Here is a 17,194-nt window from a genome sequence, read left to right on the forward strand (position 1 = left end):
CTGCTGGGCCAGGTGTTACCTTTGAATAGCTGGAAAGTGAGGAGTCGGGGCCCCAGGAAGAGGCCAGGGTGTCTGGGTGAGCAGGTGCGGGTCTATAGCTGTTTACCAGCTGCCATGAACATGCTCGTGTGCGCTCACCTATTTGCCTCTTCCTGAACCGATATCGAGATGTTGGGTGAGACACCACTTCTCTGTATTGTTCTTTTTAAAAATTCTCATGGTTATATTGTTTTCTTTTTCTCTTCCAGATCAAGCGTGTGCAAGAGGCTGGGCTCAGACTTCCGGATGGCCGATTTCCTGCTCTGCTGGGAAAGAACGCACCACCCCTTCCGGAGGCTGATCTGCGAGCAGGCCTGCTGGCCATCCTTCGGGATGTTCTGTGAATTAACTTGTTAAAACCACAAATAAAGGGGCAGGCTCTAGCATAGTGGTAAGGATGCCGCTTGGGATGTTCGTGTCCCGTATCAGAGGGCCTGCGTTTGAGTCTCAGTTCTAATTCCAATTCCAGCTCCCTACGAATGCACACCCTGGAGGCAGAAGATGACGGCTCCAGTACAAGGGTGTCTGCCACTCACAAGGGAGATCTGAGTTGGAGTTCCCAGCTCCTGGCTTGAGACTGTCTTAGCCCTGGCCATTACGGACATTTGGGGAAAGAATCAGTGAACGAAAGATGTCTTTTTCTCTCTTTTCTTTCTTAAGATTTATTTTATTTATTCAAAAGGCAGAGTGACAGAGAGAGGCAGAGACAGAGAGAAAGAAATTTTTCATCTATTGGTTTACTCCCCAAATGGCCGCAACAGTTGAGTTGGGACCAGGCTGAAGCCAGAAGCCAGGAACTTCATTCAGGTCTCCCAAGTGGGTGCATCGGCCCAGACACTTGGGCTGTCTTCGCTGCTTTCCCAGGCATATTAGCAGGGAGCAAGATGGGAAGTGGAGTAGCAGGGACTCGACCTGGTGCTCTGATACAGGATCCGGCATTACAGGCAGCTGCTGAGCCACAATGTTGGCCCAAGATCTCTCTTTCTGTCTCTGTCATTCAGGTAGGCAAAGTAAATAAATAAATAAATTCAAAAAACCCAGTCAGGTGACTGTATGGGATAGCCAAGTCTAAGGTGAAGCTGTGGTAGGAAGAAACGGTGGGTGCGCAGAGGAACCTCTGCACCTGCTGGATCCATTTTCAAATGAAAACGCTTGGATCAAGAGAGGCAAAAATGACATGGGAAGTCCCTGATGGCAGCGGGAGGCACATGGGGACACCGAGCTCAGGGCTGTGTCCCCCACACCTCCATGCCCCAGGGATTTTCTCTATAGCCACAGCCCCAGCTGTTCCACTGTGCTGTTTATTTCACACTCCTGCCTGCTCCCAAAATCAGGAACGGGAGATGAGATAGCATTGGAAGAGTGTTGGAGCCCTTGTGGGTCGTGTCCCAGGCACCCGTGCAGATGCTGTCCATCTGAAGTGAAACCTCTCCTTGCCTTGTCGCGCCCTCTTCCCTCCATACTCCCATCATCAGCAACATCGTTGGTTATTTCTGGTGCCCATCTCTCACTCTCGCGGAAGGCGCCACAAGGGGAGTTCACCCGCGAAGGGGCGGGACTTTGTGACGTCATCACCACACGCCCAGAACCACACCTGACACCTGGTCGCTGCGTGACAGAGCCCTGTGTGCTCTTGGAGGTCTGCAGCCTGTTCCTCCAGGGAGACAAGGAAGTTGACAGCCTCGAATGCCCCAGCTCTGCTGGAGATGCAGATCAGGGCGGAACGCAGGTGAGGGAGCACACAGCCAGAGGGCATTGTCAGGAATGCTGGCACCAGGGCGCAAGGGCCACAGCCAGATAGCCGCTGGGAACTTCAGCAATTCTTTTCTCCTTCATTGCAGTTCTCTTCCAGACTTTCAGAGGTCTAGGAGGAGCTAGGGGAGGGAGATTGTTTACCATCTTGGTGTTCTTTTTGTAAACCTCAACCTCGGAGTGAGCAACAGTGAGGTTCAACCCAGAATAATGTTGGAAAATGTTGGAAGCTGTGTTTGGCTGCTCCGCCTCCATTCATCGGCTGTGTGGAAGAGAAAGAGGCGAGGTGTCACGGGGTAGGGTTGGTCAGTGTTGGTTTACTGTGAGTTTGGCTGAGTTGGGAGGACACGTGACACACGCGGCTTGCCAGCTCTTCTCAGGACCGGAAACAGCAACTACAAACATCCCCCTCCTTCACTCCTGCTTGGCCTCTGTAAGGGAGGGGGAGGACGAAGACTGGCTTTGCTGTGTTTGGTGAGTCTCAGAGTACCCTGTGGACTGGCAGCTGCTGGGCAAATGCATTGTTTTGGTTACAACAGGATGCGATTCCTGCATGGTAAAGGTGGCATATTTCAACGGCAGGATGATTTCTTCAGATAGCAACCTGGGATTTTTCTCTTACCGTGTTTTCCCTTCTCATTCTAGGAAGATGGTTTGGCCTGTGACATCCCTTACTCTGGACTCTCTGGATCCTGGGATGGAAAGCAGGCATCCTTCAAGGTCATCATCTCTCCCTTTCTGGCTTTGCTTCAGGGAAGATGGTGCTGTCAGAGGAAGGAATAAGGCAGCTGGGGAGGCTGGAGAGCAGGTGCAACAGGGGAATGGGATAGGAAGGGGAGAGTGGACCGGGGAGGTGCTCCCGGACTGGGAGTGGTGTGGGCTCCCTAACACACAGAGCCACAGGCGGAGCCAGAGCCTCGGGAGGGGCCGTCATCTGTGCCAAGGCCACAGCCCCGGAACAGAGGCACCACCAGCCAGCAGGGACGGCCACTGTGCTGTTCCAACAGCAGACGCCTCCCTGACTACTGCCCCTTTCCTCCCCTTGGTCCCTGCGCTGGCTCGGCCAGGGGGAGGGGTGTGCTGCTTCCAGGGTGAGCCCTCTTCACTCGTGGTGGGATTGGTGACTCTCTGCCTTTGCTGGGAACTGAAGACTCCTGGGCAGAATCAGTTTGTTTTAGAAAACTGTGTGGCATTTATTTTCTGCCAAATTTGTGGAAGAAAAATCGCTGGCATTGTGGCGCAGCAGGATAAGCCACCACCTGCGATGCCAGCATCTCATCGGGGCGAAGGTTCGAGTCCTGGCTGCTCCACTTCTGATCCTGCTAATGTGCTTGGGAAGGCAGCAGAAACTGACACAAGTACTCGGGCTCCTGCCTTGGCGTGGGATGGTGTTCCAGGCTCCTGGCTTCAGATCAGCCAAGCCCCAGCCATTGCAGCCATTTGGAGAGTGAAACAGCAGATGAGATCGCTGCTCCATAAACAACACAGTATTGAATGAATAGCCTCGGGCGACAGTGTTAGGGAAATGGCAACACTTGGGAGAGACCTGACCTGAAAGAACCCTGTAGAAATCAGGAAATCACTGTCCTATTTTTGCCTCTGACGCTAACAAGCTCTGTGACCTTCAGTAAGTCTTCTCCCAGCTGGGCCGCCCATTTATTTTAGTGAAGGGACCAGGAACAAATGCCTGGCCCATGTTACTGCGAATCTAGAAGGGATTTGGGAAACGTGGAGTAATCTTGAAATCCTATTAGCAAAGATCGTAGTTTCAGAAGCTGTCCCAGTCCTGAGACTGGCTGTGCAAAAGCAGAGCTTCTGTCACAACACTTGTTCACACACTTGCGGGCCCTCTTTGGGGATTCTGGTCTTCCTCAGGATTCTTACTTCTGGGAATCTTTATTTTAAAGAGAACAGCGCCTTCGAAAAAAGCCAATCCCTGCGCAGCGGGCTCATCTTTCACCAGGGCTGCAGCAGTATAAACATGACTGCATGAGGCCCCGTGTTTATGCTTTCTCAATGACTTCCAGATCAAATTTGCTGTGTTTACAACTTGGAGACACTTTTTCTAACCACCGGCATCGCAAACCCAAAAGGGGTGGGAGGTGGGCTGGGGCTGTGCCCCAGCTGGGTTCTCTCTGCATCTCCACGATGCCCGTTGGGAAGAGCGCCTGGCACACTGGGCAGCTGCCTGTAGACGCTGGCTTTTCATAGGGAAATCAACTTGATGCCGGGTTGCTATTATGCTTCTTTCCAACGTGATGCCTTGGGCCCAGGGAGGGGAGCGGACTGCGAGGGTGATCTTTCCTGCGGTTCTCACCTCCTCCAGACCCAGTGACTCTCACTTTGAAGTTACCTTCAGTTCCCTGGAATCACAAGTGGTGTTAGTCTCTTGCCCGGAAGCCCCTGGGTGCACAGATTTGGCAGGTCACCTGTTCAGGTACCCAGAGAGGTTCTGTAGAGCCTCAGCATGAAGCCCTTGAATCCTTGCCCCTTTAAAAAAACAAACAAAAAAACCACGTGGCTTTAACACAGCCACCTCTCCGAAATCCCCTTAAACTAGATACTCAGTGTGGCCAAGTGATGTCACGTGGGCTGACTTGCTGAATCCTTAGCAGCTGCCACAAACCTCCTTCCAGACAGTGCGCTGCCTTGACTCATCCTGTCACTGTCCTGCTTCCGGGGAGGCACGGAGAGTGGACGTGGCTGGCAGCCTGAGCAGCCACGACCATTGCTGCCTGGCGGGGTGACCTTGGCCGAGTCCCTGACCCTCCGAGCTCCAACCTCCTCTGCTCTCTTGCCTCATAGGGACAAGCTGTGTCTCCGTGGGACATGCGTGTACAACAGGACTTTGTTCAGGCACTGAGGAAGCCGAATGTTCCATGATCATCAGCCTCGAGGTTCTCGGGAAGGTGGTTCAGGGGTGCTGTGAGTTGCTATGCAACTGAGGATATTTGTAGAAACAAACCTTGGTGATTTTAGAATGCTGACGTCCCTGAAGCGCAGACATGAGGTGTCCCAGCATCCTCGCAGCACTGCCCCTCACCTGGTCTTGGACTCCACTGTACTGTGGAAATGACTTCCCTCTCGGGGCCCCTGCTGCTCCCTGCCAACCGGCAGGTGGGACATGGTGCTCTCTGCTAAGACTCCCAGGTCCAGGCTGCTGCAGTTTGGCTCCGAGGTCCTCAGGCTGGTGTGTGGGGAATGTGGGGGCATCAGAGGTTAGGAAGAAGAGTGTAGCTGCGTCTCAACTGAAGGGCATTTGTGGAAAGAAATAAGCAAGGGAAAATGTTATTACCAGGAGGGACAAGCGCTATGGTGCTGCAGGCTAAGTTGCTGCTTGGCAGGACTGCTGGGGAAGGCGGGAGCCAAGGGCCTCTCTTATCCACGCGGGAGACTGGGACAGAGCGCTGGGCTCCTAGCAGCCCATTGCCAGCATCTGGGGAGTGAACCAGAGGATGGAAGACCTCTCTCCCTCTCTCTCTGTTTCTCACACTCTCTCGGTCACTCTGCCTTTCAAATACATAGATCTTTATTTAAAAAGAAAAAATTTATTCCTAGGGAACTCAGATCTAAATGAGTTTTAACCCTCCTTCTTGGGGTTTTGATTTAACCCAAGTTGCATATTCTTGGGTCACTCCCTCTCTCCCACATAAACATATGAAGTGCAAGCTTCAAACTTATGATCATATTGTTTCTTTCTTTCTTCCTATCTTGAAAATGTCTTGCTTTCAGCTTTTTCCAAAAAAATTTATGGATATTTTCATTTTTTATTTGAAAGGCAGAGAGAGAGAGAGAGAGAGAGAGAGAGAGAGATCTTCCGTCCACTGGTTCACTCCTCAAACACCTGCAACAGATGAGGCTGAGCCAGGTGGAAGCCAGGAGCCTGGAACTCCATGAGGGCCTCCCACGTGGGTGGCGGGGACCCAAGTCCTTGAGCTGTCACCTGCAGCCTTCCAGGTGCACATGAGCAGGAAGCTGGGTGGGAGGCCTAGGAGCCAGGACTCACACCAGGTGCCCTGTGTTGGGATGCAGATGCTCCATGTGGCAGCTCCCATGCTGCACCAGGCGCCACCCCTACCTAGGAGCTATTGATACGCGTCTGAATGGATCAATACAATCACTTGCTTTTTAAAAACAAAACAGGGAATTTATGAAAGAAGTGCATTGTGCTCCTCCATGGGTTTCAGGACTGTGGTCTGGAGACTGCAGCCCCCAGCCCGGGGAGCTCCGCTGGCTGTCCATCAAGTCCAGCCTTGACCCGAGCCTGGAAGAGGTTTCGTGCTGCTTGTCGTGTGACCCGGGGACAGTCACTTCCTGTCTCTCGCCATCACTGCCTCCTGTGAAAAAATGAAGGCGTTGGAACGGGCAGCCTCTAAGGCATCTTCCAGACAGAAAGCTCTCCTCTGCTTATAGGTACTACACACTTTCACAAAACCCAACAGCAAAATTAACAGGTAAAATCCATCCTCCTCCAACACGTTTCGGCTTACAAAGCTGGCCAATAGAGGCAAAACTGCCTGTGTCATAAAAAAAAAATTAGAAATAGCTGCTTCGTTTCAGCACTATTTGATTTATGCGTGGCATTTCCAATCCTCTCATTCCTGTAATTGACACAGCTTTGTCTCGTCGGACCTTCCCGTGCGGGTTCTCTCTCCCTAGCAGCTGACCCTGGCACATCCATCACCCAAACGCCCAAGCAACAGCCCCGGAATGTTCAGCTGAATTCTCTAATGGCTCTGATCAAACCAGGCCTAATGTGCACTCTGGTGAGCAGTCACTCACACAGCGTGTGTTGCTTTCTCATTATCATTTTATTTCTACCATTAGGCACATTTGAAATATAAATCACAGCTAACGTCTTTCAAAGGGAGGTGAGCTCTTCGTCTCGACTGTGGGGGCGGGCCCGGAGCACACGGTGTGACCTTGGGGGAGTGAGCTCCTCTGAGGCTCACTGTCCCCACAAGGAAAGGCAGGCTGGGAGGGGGCATGTGTGTCCCCTCCCAGTCCAGTCACCAGTGGGGTGGCGTCAGGAGTGGGGTGTTGGTAAGGCAGCTGCACGTCTCAGCCCCTTGCTGCCACCATCACCTGTTTGAAAGAGGAGTCTAACGTGGAACTCAATATACAAAACAAATCCGAATGATACTGAGTTGGCATAGCTTTATTTCATGTGTTCTTTTTTGGGGGGCAGGCAGAGTTATACAGTGAGAGAGACAGAGAGAGAAAGGTCTTCTTTCCGTTGGTTCACCCCCCAAATGGCCACCACAAACGGCACGCTGCACTGATCCAAAGCCAGGAGCCAGGTGCTTCTCCTGGTCTCCCATGCGGGTGCGCCCCAACTGGACTAGAACCCAGTGTGCCGGCACCGCAGGCGGAGGATTAGCCTAGTGAGCCAGGGTGCCGGCCTTTTTTTTTATCTTTTTTTTTTTTCATGCGTTCTAATCTGTAACATTTATTACAAAGTTGTTGTGACCAAAACGGGGAAATGGTGGAGTGGGGGTGGCCGCTGCTGTCTCAGCGGCTTCCACACCCATCAGCTTCTTCTTTGGTGCAGCCGTGTCCTTTCCAGGCTGCCAGTGGAAGCTTTTCTGAAGGTGGCACTGCAGGCCCAGGGCACTCCCCAAGGGTGCAGACAGCGCCAACTTTTTGTTCTAAGATCAGTCTTGAAACGAATGCCAGCTTCCCGTGTTACTGGTTTCTGACGTGTTAAGGTAGTAGAATTGAGTGTGGGTATTATTCCTTGTTTCAGGCTACGAAAATATTGCTAACTGTTTGATTAAAATACAGGTTTCACTGCAGTGCTTGTAGGATTTTCCAGTCACTTGTGAAGACTGTCTTCAGGCAGTGGATGGGGAGAACTCCAGGTCCGAGGCAGCCCTCCTGGGTGAACACTTGTGAAGCAGGTTCATTGCCATACAGAGTCCCAGGTGAACCGTGCTATGATTCCCACAACCTGGGTTTTTTTTTTTTTTTTTAAGATTTATTTATTTATTTGAAAATCAGAGTTAGAGAGAGAGAGAGAGAGAGAGAGACAGAGAGACAGAGAGGTATCTCCCATCTGCTGGTTCACCCCCCAAACAGAAGCCAGGAGTCAGGAGCCTTCTCCAGGTCCCCCAGGTGGGCGCAGGGGCCCTAACACTTGGGCCATCCTCCACTGCTTTCCCAGGTGCATCACCAGGGAGCTGGATTGGAAGTGGAGCGACTTAGAATCAAACCGGCATCCATATGGGATACTGGTGCTGCAGACAGCAGCTTTACCCACTGCGCCACAGCTCTGGTCCCAAGATCACGTCTTTCGAACTTTAGAGTACAAGTTATTTCTGCTTTACTTTTGCCTCTTAAATACAAGTATTGAGATCAGCCATAACTTGTTTTAAAGTCAGGTTCTCACACTTGCTCCCTTTTGTGGCTGCCTGTTGCCCTGGTGGGCCCTCTCATCACGTCTCAGCAGGCTCCTGACCCCACCTGTGAGTGGGGTCTCACTGAGGTGAGAGGAGGCACAGCTGTGCACAGGGGCCATGGTAGAGGTGGGAGCGGCCTCAGAAGGCTGCAAAGGCAAGGCCCTCCTGGATGGAGAGGGGCCCCTCCTGCTGCACAGACCCCAACCCAACGCCTAGCAAGCCTCCTCCCGGTGCCACAGCTGGGAGTCTGGGCTTCGTAGTCATAGATCCAGTGTTTCCAGGGGCCGGTGTTTTGGTGCTGTGGGTTAAGCCACTGCCTGTGATGCTGGCAATCCAATAGGAGTGCCAGTTGGAGTCTCCTGGCTGTGCCACTTGCCATCCCGCTCCCAGCTGGCACACCTGGGAAAGCAGCAGCAGATGGTCCAAGTACTTAGGGCCCTGCAGCCACATGGAGTTCCTGGCTCCTGACTTGGCCATTTGGGGAGTGGACCAGGGATGGAAGAAATCATTCTCTCTCTCTTCATATGTCTTGAAAGAAGGGAAGGAAGGAAAGAAGGAAAGAAGGAAAGAAGGAAAGAAGGAAGGAAGGAAGGAAGGAAGGAAGGAAGGAAGGAAGGAAGGAAGGAAGAGAGAGATTCGGGTTGCGCATGACTTTATTTCCCTAGTCTGGTAAGATCTATTCAAACATCTGCCTCTTCTCCCACAGCCAGCACCCAGCGCCCAGCCCCAGTGTGTGAGAAAGCACACAGCACACCACAGCAAGACTGCAGAGACTGATGTCCAGCTCCCCCTGTGTATTCCTTGGCCAGCAAGTGTAGACTGTAGACCCCAGATTGTTTCCAAGTGGCCAGGAGCAGGCAGTGCGTGGTTTCTCTGAGATCTTGGTGACACCTGATCTCATGCTAACAACATCATGTAACTGAAGGAATTCAAAAGAAAAACAACAGAACGTTCTGATGCGTGTTAGTCAAGGCTGAAACCTTTGCTGTAGCATTCCAGAGAAAGTAACTTTGCAGAGGAGAAAATTCAGAAAAATGAGGACGAGGTCTTGCCTGTGCCCACCTATACTTTCTCCTTTCCAAGGGGCGTCTGGGAGCCTTGTGCTCTGTGTCCTCATCTCTTAAGTGAGTGGGACCTAGCCGGCTGATTCCGCATCCCCCAAACCAAGACTCCTAGAGGTGGTTAGTAGGGGATGACTGAAGGGCTGGGAGCAATTTCCAGTATCCCACAGGGAATGCTGCCGCAGCTCCGCAGGTTGCACGGAGGGATTTAAGGTGCCTCCTTTCTTTGCCTCCGGCTGTGTGGTTACTCCGAGGGCCACCTCCTGCAAAGCAGAAGCCTGCCTGCCAGATAGAATGGTGATGAATCACCCGGGCTTTGACAGCAGGCGGAGCCGGGGTCAGCCTGCACTCACCCACTTCCCAGCCAAGGGGCTTCAAGGGAGCAACTCGATCTCTGTGACGCGTGGTGCCCCCGTCTGTGAAACAAGGACCATACCATCTGCCTCTCAGTGTGCCTGGGGCTGGGCCACAGGAGCCCTGGAGAGACAGTCACGACTATCTATCATTCAGAGTCCTGATTCATGAAAAGCGAGAACTGAGTTATGGAATGGAAGTGGCACGCAGGTGGACAGCAGTCTCCCCAAACAGGTAGCTCACAGGTGTTCTGGGCGCTGCAAGACCGAGGGCCTTCCCACTGGGCGACCCTGGGATTCTGCATTTTGGAAAACCTTCATTTCATTCCCGTGGCCTGATTCTGCACGTCCTCTGGTGTGGTAACCCTCAGGCCCAGGACCATAGCGCGGGCCGCGTGCCCTGCGGTGACCTCCTTCTAAGCCACCCCTGCATCCTCTAGATTGAAAACTGTTGATTGAAAAGGGCAAACAATGCCTTGTGTCATGGTGGCTGCAGAGCGCCATCAATCACGACAGCATTCTGCACGCTCAGACACCCGCACCCCTCCCCCGCCCCACGCATCGCGGGCCGTGACATCAGGACCTGGGGAGAGGGGGAGATTTGAGGACAGCTTACCTGGGTCAGTGAACTCTGCTCTGGGTGTTTGCTTGATTCTCAGTAATCTTACTGCTTCACTTTCTTCCTGGAGCTCTTTCCTGCCAATGAATTACGCGTGGTTTTTCTTTGCTTAAAAAAACAAAGCGAACCTAAAACTGCTCTACAAATAGGCTATGAAAAATCACGTATGCTGTGCCGGAAAGGGTGCCAGAAAGCGTAAAAGTTGGCTCCCAAGCTTTCCTTCTGTGAACCTGCTGGGGGCCTAAGCCTTGGACCTGACAGGGACCCCTCCCCACCCGCAAGGCACCCCCCTCCCCTCCCCAGGTTTCCTTTTCACCGCAGTGAGATGCTGCCACAACTAACATGGTCATTCTTCTGAGAATGGGGTAAACTCCTTTTCTTCTCTATAAGGCCCTGAAATGTAATCACTCACCCGGGGGAGGGGCCTCCACGCAGAAACCCATTTGCTTTTACTCTGGACTAAAATGGAAAGAGTGGAGATTCAAAACTTAGAGATGGAGCTTGTTGATGAAAATTCACAGCAGCCGCGAACCTTGTCGGGCTGCTACGGTGAGTCACTTCTTTACGCTTCCTTGTGATGATGAGCTTTCACTGGGATAAAATGGAGTCATTCTTATCAGAGAGAAACATTGTTTCCAAGGCTGGCTGGAGAAACCCTGTTTCCCTGGAATCTAAAGAGAGAGCCCCTAAAGGGACTCCCCCCCACAGGAGGTGGGTCTCCAGAGCAACCACGCACTGGTGCATGCTACAGTTTGGGGAAACTCTCCCCAAAAATGAATCCAACTTAACAAACCACAAGCATTTAGATGTCCACAGATGGCAATTCTGAATACCTTATTGGGGGCACAATTTCAAATCGTTGGGATATTACTGAACCCACACTCGCAATGCTCTGGACCTATGTCTCCTGTTTATTACATACGGTGATTACCATGTCCCAGAACTTTCCCATCCCCAGAGGTAAAAGTATTCTCACATGGCTATTGCTGCACTCTCTGTAGCTATGACGTAGTTATTAAGCAAGAGATTACCTTAAAGAAAGATTTATCTATTAATTTGAAAGGCAGATTGACAGAGAGAGAGAGGGAGGGAGGGAGGGAGAGATCTTCCAGGGGCAGGGCCAGGCTGAAGGCAGGAGGCAGGGACTCCATCCCGGTCTCCCACACGGGTGGCAGGGGCCCAAGTACTTGAGTCATCTTTGTGCTCCTCTCCCAAGAGCCATCAGCAGGAAGCTGGATCAGACTTTTTAAGAAGTGTCCCTTAGAGGGCCAGTGCTGAGGCATGGGGGACTAAGCCACCACCTTCGACACTGGCATCCTGTATCAGAGTGCCGAATCCAGTCTCAGCTGCTCTGCTTCTGATCCAGCCCCTGGAAGAGCGCTCTCTCTCTCTCTCTCTCTCTCTCTCTCTCACTCTGCCTTTCAGATAAATATTCTGTAAAATAAATAAACAAAATACAAATAATAAGAAGTGTCTCTTCCTATGAGCCAAGAATAAAGTGAATCTGAGAATAGGGAGGAAAAGTAAACCTTTCATCACCGAAAGAATTCCAACTTTGCAGTAAGAGGGAGCAAGACACTACCCTAACACGTGAACTCTGCTGGCTCAAGTGACCGGGAGGCACCTGGCCACAGGAAGCTGTTCAGCCCCACTGCCACCTGCTGTGCCCACTGCTGGCCTTTGGACAACCTGTTAGAAGGTAAAGAAAGGTCCTTTTATGTTTAAATTTCACTGCCTCAGAAACCCTATCTTTCCCATTCTCTCTTTTCTTGGCAACTCTAGAAGTCCTTTGTAAACATCCTCCCGGAAAAGTCTTTGTAGATGTGTCTGATAAACTTCCAGTCGGGGAGAGTTGGAAGTCCTGGCTGAGAACCGACTGGGTGGAGCCTCGAAGAGATCATTCCCTTCTGAGAAGCAGCTCAAAGCAGCAAGCTCCACCAGGGTCCCGGCGCAGCAGAAGGGGCATAGTCCTGGTCGGCTTGCCCAGACTTTATTTTAACAGAACACAAAGTTTGTGGCAGTCTTGCTGCTAATCAGGATGGAAGAGCTCAGACTCTTGGTCCTAAATACACAAAATTGGGAAAGAAAATGCAATGAAACATTAAAAAAGACATTTCAGGGCTAGCTAACACGCAAACCACTCTAAAAAACAAAAGAGCTCATCTGGTCGAAAATGCACTTTTACATTATATATATGAATTGTTGATTGGGCCAGCGTTGTGGTGAAGTGGGTTAAGCCACAGCCTGTGATGCCGGCATCCCACATGGGTACTGGTTCAAGTCCCAGCTGCTTCACTTCCGATCCAGCTCCCTACTAATGGCCTGGGAAAGCATCAGAAGATGGCCCAAGTCCTTGGGCCCCTGTACCCTTGTGAGAGGCCCAGAAGAAGCTCCTGGCTTCTGGCTGCCTTTGTGGCCATCTGCGGAGTGAACCAGCAGTGGAAGATCTTTCTCTCTGTCTGTCTTTTAAAAGCAAACAAACAACAACAACAACAAAAAACTTGGCAAACTCAAGTTTCATGTATCGTATCTGTCCATCTCTCCTCTTCCTAACCCTCTTCCATCACAGGTCAAAAGGGGCTTCCTGCACTGGAGGGAGAGGGGAAGCGAGAGCCTGACAGCCTTCCCATTCCAAGGCCCCGTGGACCAATCCTTCCATCCCATCCCAGAGGGCCCCTTGTAGTTGAGAAACAATTGGCAGAGATCGCAAGAAACACAACTTGGGTATTAATCCCTCCTTCCACCCAGCCCTGTAGGGATTGCAACAGACTTATGGTTTGTAAGGTCAGATGCTGAGTGACTGTGGAGAACGCTGAACTAGAGAATATTAAAGCAAAACGAATACACCAAATCCCTCTTCTTCTTTAAGTGAAATCTCTTTGGTGAGTCCATGAATTTGAGCATTTAGATGACAGACTACACCCATTTTTTTAAAAAAGATTTATTTATTATTGAAAGTCAGAGTTACACAGAGAGGAGAGGCAGAGAGAGAGAGAGAGAGAGAGAGAGAGAGAGGTCTTCCATCCGCTGGTTCACTCCCCAGATGGCCGCAATGGCCAGAGCTGTGCTGATCCGAAGCCAGGAGTCAGGAGCTTCTCCTCAGTCTCCCACATGGGTGCAGGGCACAAAGGACTTGGGCCATCTTCTACTGCTTTCCCAGGCCACAGCAGAGAGCTGGATGGAAGTGGAGCAACTGGAACTTGAACCGGCGCCCACATGGGATGCCGGCACTGCAGGCGGTGGCTTTACCCGCTACGCCACAGCGCCGGCCCCAAGACTACACCTATTTTTTAAAACTAAGCTTAGGGTGGGTGCTTGGTGTAGCAGTTAAGGGACTGTTTAGGGACCAGTGCTGTGATGCAACAAGTTAAGCTGCTGCCTGCAATGCTGGCATCTCATATGGGCACTGGTTCAAGTCCTGGCTGCTCCACTTCTGACCCAGCTCCCTGCTAATGGCCTGGGAAAGCAGCATGGAGATGGTCCAAGACTTGGGTCCCTGCACCCATGTGAGAGATCCGGATAAAGCTCCTGGTTCCTGACTTCAGCCTGACCCGGCCCTGGCTGTTGTGGCCATTTAGGGAGTGAACCAGCTCGCTCGCGCACTCTCCCCCTCTCTCTCCCTCTAACTCTGCCTTTCAAATAATACATAAATAAATGTAAAAAAAAAAGAAAAAAAAAAAGACATGGCTTGACATCCCGTATCAGAGTGCCCAGCGTTCAAGGCCCCGCTCTACTCCTCAACTCCTCATTCCGGTTTCCTGCTTGTGTGCACCCTTGCAGGTGACAGTGACGACTCAAATACTGGGGTCCCTGCCACCAATATGGGAGTCATGAGCTGAGTCCGGGGCTCCTGGCATGGCCTGGCTCAGTCCCAGCTATTTCAGGCAGTTGGGGAATGAACCAGGGAGCAGATTGCTCTCTGCCTATCTCTTTCTATCTCCCTCTCCCTTGCCTTTCTCTGTCTTTCAAATACATACAAAATAAATTAATTAAAATTAAAATTAAGCTTTGTCAGGGGTATAAGTGACATAAAACAGCTGCACATGAAGCATACAACTAAGTTTGGACACATATGTGATCCCCGAGAAGCCGTGTGGCAGTGAGGATGGTGGATTACCCTCCAAAATCTCCTTGTGTCCCCTGCTGGTCTTTCTTGCCTCTCCGGCATCCTGTCTGCCTCTACCCATCCCCTAGTCCCCAGGCAGCGACAGATTTGCTTTACACGGCCGGAGACTCGCTTGCATGTCGTAGAGCTTCGTATCAGCAGCATGGCAGAGGCTGTCCTCTTTCTAGCGTGACTTCTCGTACTCAGCGTAACAGCTCCGAGACTCACTCATGTTTCCTGTGGACAACCGTGTGCCTGCGTGAAGACGTTCTGGCAAGTGGTGGAACGCCACACGCCGCAGCGGTCCCCGAGAGCCTGCCTCCTGGTGACATCCAAGACTGGATCATGACTGGTGTCGGTATCTTCTGTGGTGCGCTTTCCAGAATGCATCCCGGTCCGTTTTGTTGCTGAACTGTGGGGGAGTAACTTGTAGGATCCAGCCCCTTCACGTACCCATTCACTTACTCACAGACATGTGCATTGCTTCCCGTTCTTTGGCTACTACAAATAACGATGCCTTGACTGTTTCATGTGAGAGTGTCTGCGTGCACACGTGCTTCCATTTCTCGGTGTAAATGCCTGCATGTGGAGCGGCTGCATCATATGGGAGGCATATGTTGCTTTCCCAGATAGTCTGCACCATTTTACAATCCCCTCAAGTGCTGTGTGAGGGTTCTGGTTACTTCAGATCCTTGTCAACGTTTGGCACTGTTTGGTCTGTTTAGTTTTAGACCTTCTGGGAGGTGTATCGCGAGTTTGTACCTCACTGTGATTTTATTTGCCTTTCCCTAATGACCAGTGATGTCCATCTTTATGTGTTCTTGGTTGCTAGCCACAGTCTTATAGGATGAAGGCTGTTTACGTCTCTGGCCCATTTTGTAAACTTTTTTTTTTTTTGGTAGTACGGAGTTTTGCAGGTTCTTAATATAATCTGGAAACAATTCCCTTATCAGATTTGTGACTTGCAAATATCTTCCCCAATTTCTTTTTAATTTTTATCCAAAGGTGGTTGTTCTCAAATTACTTTTTTCTGAAAAGAAGTTCTTAATTTTGATGAAATCCTTGTGCTGCTGGTGGTGTGACTGAGAAATCATGGCTAACCCCAGGTCACAAAGGTTTTCTTTTACATCTCTTCTGGAAGTTTTAGAGTTTTGGGTTTTACATTTAGGTTTACGACCTATTGTGGGTTATTTCTTGAATATGGTGTGAAGTAGAGCTAAAAGTTCTCTTTTTTTTTCCATTTGTTGTCAGATTATTTCATTGCAATTTGCTGAATAGTTTATCCTTTCTTCACCATCATTCTCTGCATCTTTGTTGAGGGTGTGGAATCTATTTCTGGATTCTTTATATTGTCCCATTGATCTACTGTTGTTTATTGTTGTAACATTGGTGTTATGACACCAATATTGCACTGTCTTACCCAGTGAACTTTAAAATGAATCTTTAGAGTGTGTAACTTCTCCAACTTTGTTCTTTTTCAAATATGTTGTGGCTTTTCTATTTCCTTTGCATTTTCAGACTGGACAGAACGAGCCAAGTGTGCGACATTCAGAACCAAATCTAGTTCTATGGAGCTGTGCTTTAAATCACAGTAGCTCTCAGTTTCTTGGCATAGAGGAGCCATTGATAGCTACCAGCACCCAGAATCTTTATTTAAGAGCACAGTATATAGATATCTTGAAAAATGAGTGTTTAAGTAAACATGAAAGAAAGGAAGAGAGGGAGAAAGACAAGATTCAAGGATGAGGTGAAATTTCATGGTAGAATTTTGATAAGTAGGAAATAGAATAGGAGTTAGCTCTCAGAGAGAAAATACAAAGTATATTTAGCAAGAATTCTGATCAGGTTGTAAGAAGCAGGACATGTGGTTGGTGCTGTGGCCGGGGAGGCCTGGATTCTACAGCAGAGTGCTGCCTCAGGTCCCAGTTACTTGTGGCTCCTATCCAGCTTCCTGGTTTATGTTACTGGAAGGTAGCAGATGCTGGCCCATTACTTGGGTTGTTGCCACCTACACGGGAGACCTGGATGGAGTTTCCTGCTCCTGGCTTTGGCCTGGCCCACATCTGGCTGTTGTGGATATCTGGGGAGGGAACCATCAGATGAAAGATGCCTCTTGGGGCCGGCGCTGTGGCGTAGCGGGTAAAGCCTCCACCTGTAGTGCCGGCATCCCATGTGGGCACCGGTGAGAGTCCCAGCTGCTCCACTTCTGATCCAGCTCTCTGCTATGGCCTGGGAAAGCAGTAGAAGATGGCCCAAGTCCTTGGGCCCCTGTATTCGCATGGGAGACTGGGAGGAAGCACCTGGCTCCTGGCTTTGGAATGGCGCAGCTCCTGCTGTTGCAGCCATCTGGGGAGTGAACCTGCAAATGGAAGATCTCTCTGTCTCTCTTCTTCTATCTTTCTGTATTTCTGTCTTTCAAATAAATAAAGAGATCAATCTTTTTTAAAAAAGATATTTCTTTTTCTTTTTCTGTCTCATCCTCTCTCTATGTTACTCTGCCTTTCAAATAAATAAATATTTATATAAAGAAAATGGGCTTCATTCAAATTTATATCATTAGTTTTTTTTTTTTTTTTTTAAAGAAAGGGCACATGGAGAATATAACAGAGGGTCTTGGAATTGTGTTTGAAGAGCTTGTGCCTGATTTGCTAGGAAGTGAAAAGACTTGTTGAGAGGGAGAGGACTGTGATGGGGTTGAAGGAATTGCACTAACTTAGCCAGTTCTGGCTCACATCCTTGACCAGCTCAGTGGCGTCTCACCTGCTGGCTGCTGGGCAGGAGGCGGGAGGCGGGAGGCGGGAGGCAGAGGAAGGGAGGGCTGGCACTGCGAGGGAGGCTGACTGGCAGGGGCTCTAGTTTCAGCGGAA

At 50.4% G+C, this 17,194-nt stretch overlaps 1 long non-coding RNA gene across 6 annotated transcripts; it reads left to right on the forward strand.

Moving 5' to 3' along the window:
- The first annotated feature begins 1,622 nt into the window (after nucleotides 1-1,622).
- Nucleotides 1,623-16,777, forward strand: LOC103350486 (uncharacterized). 6 transcript variants are annotated; one of them, XR_007908854.2, is made up of 5 exons: nucleotides 1,623-1,768; nucleotides 2,437-2,599; nucleotides 4,597-4,716; nucleotides 5,979-7,715; nucleotides 8,896-16,777. It is a non-coding gene; the product is annotated as an uncharacterized lncRNA (long non-coding RNA). The 6 variants fall into 6 exon arrangements; XR_007908855.2 differs by having other exon boundaries at nucleotides 5,979-6,204; nucleotides 7,576-16,777; XR_007908853.2 differs by having other exon boundaries at nucleotides 5,979-16,777.
- Nucleotides 16,778-17,194: the final 417 nt, after the last annotated feature.

This window comes from Oryctolagus cuniculus, chromosome 4 (assembly GCF_964237555.1).
Source record: "Oryctolagus cuniculus chromosome 4, mOryCun1.1, whole genome shotgun sequence".
In the NCBI taxonomy this organism is placed as follows: domain Eukaryota; kingdom Metazoa; phylum Chordata; class Mammalia; order Lagomorpha; family Leporidae; genus Oryctolagus; species Oryctolagus cuniculus.